Here is a 7,215-nt window from a genome sequence, read left to right as displayed (position 1 = left end):
TGCAGGATTATTTATAATGTCTCCTTTTTCATTTTATTTGTTTCTTTTTCTTGGTTAGTGTAGCTAGATGTTTGTTAATTGTGTTTATATTTTAAGAATAATGCTAGGCTTCTCTGATCTCTATTTCCTGTATCTCCTCTTTGTTCATTTCTGCTCTTATCTGTGTTATTTCTTTGCTTCAGTTGGTTTGGGGTTTAGTTTACTTTTGCTTTTCTGTGTCCTCAACATGAAAGGTTGTTTACTTACAATCATTTCTTTAGATTCTTCTTACTATAAACATCCTCTTACTACTGTTTTTGCTGTAACCTGTAAGTCAGTGTGTTGTCTTTTTATTTTCATATGTTTTGGGAAATTTTGAAAGTTATCTCTTTGCCATTTTACCTTTTTGTTCAGAAGTGTGTTGTTTTTCAACCACAATGTATTTATATAATTTTAAAACATCATTTTGTTAACCTCTACTCTTACTCCATTTTGATAAAAAGAACAAGATATCATTCATTTTTTACATTATTGAAGACTTGTTTGGTGGCCTATTATGTTATCTGTTTTTGAAAAGAGTCTGCATTGATACAAAGATATGTATTTTGCAGATAGATGTTGGGTAAAATAACTGTAAATATCTACTAAACCACTTAATTTGTGGTATAGTTTAACTCAAATTTTTGTGTTAGATTTTGGTCTGGATGATGACCAGTATTAAAAATGATGTGCTAAAGTCCTTTATTTTGTGTTGGATTTTGTCTCGACCATTAGGACTAATAATGGTTTTTAATAAGATTAGGTACTTCAATATTGAGTATGTATACATTTATTTGTTTATTTTTATTTATTTACTTGAGATTGGCAGACAGACAGAGAGAGAAAGAGGCAGATAGTTAGAGAATGGCGTGCCAGGCCCTCCATCCACCTCGTGCATCTGGCTAACATGGATCCTGGGGAATTGAGCCTACAACGTGGGTCCTTAGGCTTTACAGGCAAGGGCTTAACTGCTAAGCCATCTTTCCAGCCTCTGTATACATTTTTTGCAATCATCACATTCTTTTGATTTCATTTATAATTACCATTTTTTCTCTCCTCTTTCAGGATTATACATTATTTTGGCCAGTAAAAGAGTGGCTACTCCCATTTACATGGAATATCATCTTAATTCCTTTTCCTTTCAGTCTGTGTGTCTTTACTCACTCTTCTATGTGACATATTGTCAGGTCTCTTTTTTAATCCATTTAGTCAGCGTGTATCATTTACTTGGAGAATTAGTCTATTTGCACTCAAGATTGTTATTGAAGCTGGGGAGATGGCTCAATCCATAATATCTTTGCCTATAAGCATGAGAATCTGAATTTGATCCCAGAACACACATTAAAAAATTCAGGTATGGTGATGTATACCTACAATCTCAGGGCTAGGGGGGCAGAGACAAGTGGATCCCTAGGACTTGCTGGACAGCCAGTCTAGTCTAATTGACACTCTTCATTCCCGAAAAAGACCCTGTCTCCAAAATAGTGAGCAGTACCTGAGGGACAACACCTGAGGTTGATCTCTGGCTACACACACACACACACACACACACACACACACACACACACGCATGCACACACAGAGTTCATTGATTGATGAGGACTTACCCTGGCTACTTTGTTTTATCCCTGCTAGTTGCCTGGTATAGTCTTTGATCTTTTCTTCCTCTCTTGTACATCTTTCATGTTTGATGGTTTACTACACTTATTATGTTCATTTCTGCTTCTCTTTTTGTACTATTCTTTTTAAAATTGTTTTATCTGTTTATTTATTTGAGGGAAAGAGAGAAAGAGGCAGATATATAGAGAGAATGGGCATGCCACGTCCTCCAGCCACTGTAAATGAACTCCAGATGCATGTGCCACCTTGTGTATCTGCCTTTACATGGGTATTGGGGAATCAAATATGAGCTCCTTTGGCTTTGCAAGCAAGTGCCTTAACCACTAAGCCATGTCTCCAGCCCCTATACTATCCTTTCAGGACTCCCTTATGTACCTTTTATAAGACTTTTAGTGGTCATGAACTCCATCTTTTGCTGTTTGGTAAGAACTGAATTGGTCCTTCATTACTAAAGGATAGCCCTAGTGGATATGGTACTATTTGTTATTGATTATTTTCCTTCCAAACTTGGAATACATCATTCTATTATCTTCTGACTTTCAGGATTTCTGTTGATGCATGTGTGATTAGTATAATAATGATATCATTAAATGTGACTTGGTGGTTTTCTCTTGCAGATTTAAATATTCAGTTGTCTTATACTCTTGACATTTTCACTATAGTATCCTGTGGTGAGCCTATTTTCTGGTCATGTCCTTCTCAGATCCCAGAAATCCTCCACACATGGGGTCCATAAGTTTCCTCCAAATTTAGGGAAGTTTTTATTATCATGTTGAACAGAGATTTTATTCCTGGTAGAGATTCTTTCAAATGTACTTTTTGTGTTTCTTACTGAGTTCTTCATTTACAGTATTTCTTTCTGGTTCTTTTTAAGAAATCTCTATCTTATTGGTCTTCTCATTCACATCATGAGTTGTCTTCTCATCTTCATTCCCTTGGATCATTGAGCTTTCTGTATTCACTGTTTTAAGTTTTCTGCATGTGTGTATGAGGTGCATGTACGTGTACCTCTGGATGCAGGACATTCTTGAACATGTTTGGTAAACCAGGTCTAGTGGTCATGACTTTCCAATTGTTGCTTAATTTTTAAGATTTGTATTTATGGGCACATGTGCATCTTCAAGTGTACATATAATTGTGTGCATGTTTATATTAGGGCCACAGATCAACCTCAATTGTTCAACACCTTATTTTGTTTTAAACAGATTTAAATTTAAACTCACTGAACAAGAAGCTCACCATTCTGCTAGATGAGCTAGTCTACAAGCCCCAGGAATCCTCCTGTTGCTGCCTCCCTAGTGTTGGCATTATAGGCACATTGCTGCCACACGTGCATGGTAGATTTTATGTGGCTGCTGGGGATCTAGACTTAGTCCTCATGCTTGAGTGAAATACTTTACTGGCAGAGCCATCCTTCCATGCCTCGTGTCTCTAATGTTTTTCCATCATGGGCATTTCTTCCATCTCCATTCCTTCAGTCTGCTACTAGAGAGTTACTCTTTTTTTCATACTTTGTGAGTCCCTAGGTTGAAACTCATGTTTCAGGTTAACCAGACATCCTCACTGCATGGTCTTTTCAGTAAGAAGCTTTGTCCTAAAGTTGTTTGGAAAGTCCGCTGCTCACGCAGCATTGACTTGGTCTCCAGCTGGGCATCATAGTGTAGTCACCTCCTGGTTTTGACTGTGACTAATGACTCCCAACACAGTGTACCCTGGGGTGTTGTCAGAGAGACATGATGTCTCTGTGGGTCATGCAAGAGTGAGACCATCCTAGCAGGTGTGGTGGAGACAGGTAGAGTGGGAAGGCTCTCTGTGGCTTCTCCTACAGAGTGGTGACACCTGTCCGCTGATGGCACTTTCCTCAAGAAGCAGCTGTGATGCTAGTTCTGCTACTACCAAAGACCTTGCATGGGCAATTCCCATGCTGGGAAGGGGCCCAAAACATGTGTCTTCTGATCAGCCCGGGGAGCAGACTCCGTCGCTGCATGGGATTCAGCAGTGACGGGAACTGCCGCACGGCTCAGGGGGCACTCACACCTGACGGCAGTGCGTGGTGTCGGACTGAGTGGGTTGGCACGGGGAACCAAGGTTGCTCGGTGACTTTCCCTGAGGAGGTATGAATAAGCACATATTCATTCCAGAGATGTCACACTGACAGACTAAAGAAATTCAAGTTGAGCTTAGTTAACCAATGATTTTTACCGGGACTGCTTATAGGATTATGGGCAAGGGGCTATTTACAGGAGCATGGGTGACTCAAAAGTCGCAGGCTGGAAGGATGGCTTAGCGGTTAAGACATTTGTCTGCAAAGCCAAAGGACCCAGGTTTGATTCCCCATGACCCACATCAGCCAATGCACAAGGAGGCACACGCATCTGGAGTTCATTTGCAGTTGCTGGAGCCCTGGCGTGACCATTCTCTCTCTTCCTCTGTCAAATAAATAAATAAATCAAAAGTAGCAGCATTGCTGAAAAGCCCACTGTAGCATGGGTGACAGCTCCAAAATTTGCATCCCTGGATCTACTTGCAAGCTGCCCAGTAGAAGGGAAGACTCCTCTCCCTGAACCAATTGCTACTTTCTCCATAACCTTGAGGAGGGGCATTGTGAGTCTTGTGGGTCTTAGGAGTTTCCTGAGACTTTTGAGTTTTGTTTACTTCCTGCGCCTTTTAAGTTTCATATACTTCCTGAGTCCTCGGGGGCCTCTCTCTGAGATAGAAACATTTCAGCTAAGATGAAATTACCACATAATGGTGTTCCTCTCTGAGGGCTTGGTGGCAGCGCACCCTGGAACCACGGGGATGCCCCATCCCTTCTCTTCCAGGGCACACCTGGAAGTGGGGCAGTGCATAGATACACAGAACTGCAACCACTCCCTCCCAGGACTCCTTTTTAGCTTTAGTGGCTGCCCAGGAGCAAAACTGTGGCAAAATTTCTCCAGGTCCCTCTGACCTTGCACCACAGCGTCTGTGGGCTGGGCAGCAGAGGAACACTGGTTTCCATCCCAACCCTGTGAGCAGCAAATATCTAAGCCTGATGCCTGGGGAAGAGCAGCGAGAACTGTGTGGGCACCTGGCCCTGGCAAGATGCCACATGCATGGCTGGCCATACTCTTCCTGGCTCCTAGGATTGATGCTATATGACCACTAGGGATCTTGGCTACTTCTGTTTACTTTGGAAGTCAGGGTGATCCATTTTTACCTCCCGATTCTGCCGGGGACAACTTGCCAGAGAGAACAGCACCTAGCAGCTTAGGGCATAGCCATCCCTCTGGATTGGAAGAGTTGGGCTCACAGGGTAGCCCCTCCATGAGCCAGTGTGCTAGAATTATCTATGGAGGCCCAGAGGTGGGAGCATGCAAGGTTTCTGACCCCACAGCATCACAAGCACAGACAATAGCACCCTTTTCAAGGTGGCTTCTGGCTACAGTATGCTGTGGTGATATGGCATTATTACCCCAAACAAGGTTTCTAAGTGGATTTCAAATTTTCAGATTCACTGGGCACCATCCTCTGAGGACTCTGCAACCTTTGGTGGTGACAGTTGCCCACATCTGTTCCAGTAGAGTTTGCTGGGATTCTCTTTCACTCCCATCCCTGCTCATGGCCTGCTATAGACCTGGATTCACTGGGGTTGGCAGTTTATTTCTCTCTCTCAGTGGCCACCCTATGAATATTAGATGATCCCATTGTCCATGGTCTCATTTCTATGGTCCCTCACCACACTATACTAACATGTACCTGTTCATCAGTTTCTTCTTGGAGTTCGGGGCACTTCTAGCCCCAATCATCTTCCAGAAAACCTGCGCATGATTCCTTCTGTTTGCTCTTTCCCATGCTGGCTCTCAAGCAATCATCCTGACTTCAATGGGATAGAGAAGCAGAACAGACCCGGGGTGTCATACTGTGTGAGCAACATTCAGAGTCTGGTTGTGCTGAGACACTGATATGAGGGAGACATTTGGTTATTGCATCCGATTCCAGCATATTCTAGCATATCATATTCTACCTGATAATCGGACCAAATGTTAAACATTGGTATGAAAACAATAAGTAATAAGTAAATGAGTAAGAAAGCTGTAAATAATTGGAAATGGAAGATAAATACATGGGGTAACTTTATGGAGGCCTTTTAAGCAGGCCAGTCACTTAAATTAGCCTGTGTTTTGGATTCTTGTCTTCAGCTTCCAAAGCATGCAAGACTTTTGGCAAGGTAGCTAACATTTCGGAGTTTCAATGTCCTCTTTCGTGAGATGCCGGTAATTGTAATGTGTATAAAATGGGGGTCTGGGTACTTAATCGGGGTACAGAATATGTTTCCCCTTCCTTGTGTTGTTTTCTTTGTTTCGATAGTTAAGCAGCTCATATTGGCTAAAAGAACATGGAATGTAATAAGGATATTAAGCTTTCAAGGCAGTTAAGATGCATCACAGATGAGAAAATGCAAGAGGACATACACTAAAGCAGTCTCCCAGGAAATATGTTTATTTAGCATAAACAATTATATCTTCCATACATCTGAAGACAGAGCTGGAGACACTGATGCTTATGTTGGGGGTGGAGGGGGGGAGATCACATTGGTGACAGTGTCCACGTAGAAGGGCACACGTGCGCTGTATTAGCTAATTTTCTCATTGCTATGATGTAATGCTTTATGAAAACAGCTTAAGGAAGGGATGGTTTCCTTTGGCCCATAGCTTGATGGGATGCAATCCATCACGGTACAGAAGGCATGGTGGCAGTAGCAAGAGGTGACTGTCACGTTGCTTATGCAGTCAGGCAACAGAGAGGTGAATGCTTTCCCTCCCTCCCTCTCTCCCTCTCTCTCTCCCATTTTTATTGCATGCAGGATCCCAGCCCACGGGGTAGGGCTACTCACATTCAGGATGGGCCTTCCATGCACAATTAAACCTCTCTGGACATACTCTCACACATGTGCCCAGAGGTGCGGCTTATACGTGATCCTAAACCCAGTCAAATTGACAATAAAAATTAGCCATTATAAACACATACAAATCACCTAGCTCTTGGGTGTCTGAGGCTGGAGGCTGATGAGCTTGAGGCTAACCTGGGCTATGCAGCAAGACTCTTTCTGTAAAAAGAAAATAATAATAATAATAATTATATCATCTGAGAAGCTTTTTAAACCATGCCTAATTCTCCTCACCCTACCCCAAATCCAATTTGCTCCATAGGTAGTAGATTATCAATTAGGACAGGGTAGGTTATGTTTTCAAAGTAAGCAAAACCAAAAACAGACAGGTTAAGTGTAAATCCTTTTAATTTCAGCAGCTAACAACCAAAGTTCACTGCTGACTCATGTGACCTGCCCATCGTGGTTGCCTGAGGCTCTCCCCACAGCTCTTCACTCTGGGACCCAGGACAAGGGGGCAGTCAGCACCCAATGTATCCCCATCTCCTGGGAAAGGAAAAGGATGGGGTAAAACCCTACACAGAACTTTCAGCTTCTACTTGCAAGTTGCCCATCACCTGTACCTCAGTTCACTGGTCAGAGAATATCACATGGCCGAGCCTGATGCCAGAGAAGGGAGGGAGGGGAATGATGTTCCTCAGACAAGT

This window comes from Jaculus jaculus, chromosome 14 (assembly GCF_020740685.1).
Source record: "Jaculus jaculus isolate mJacJac1 chromosome 14, mJacJac1.mat.Y.cur, whole genome shotgun sequence".
NCBI lineage: Eukaryota > Metazoa > Chordata > Mammalia > Rodentia > Dipodidae > Jaculus > Jaculus jaculus.
The sequence above is the reverse complement of the archived record's forward strand: the minus strand, read 5'-3'. Positions refer to the sequence as shown.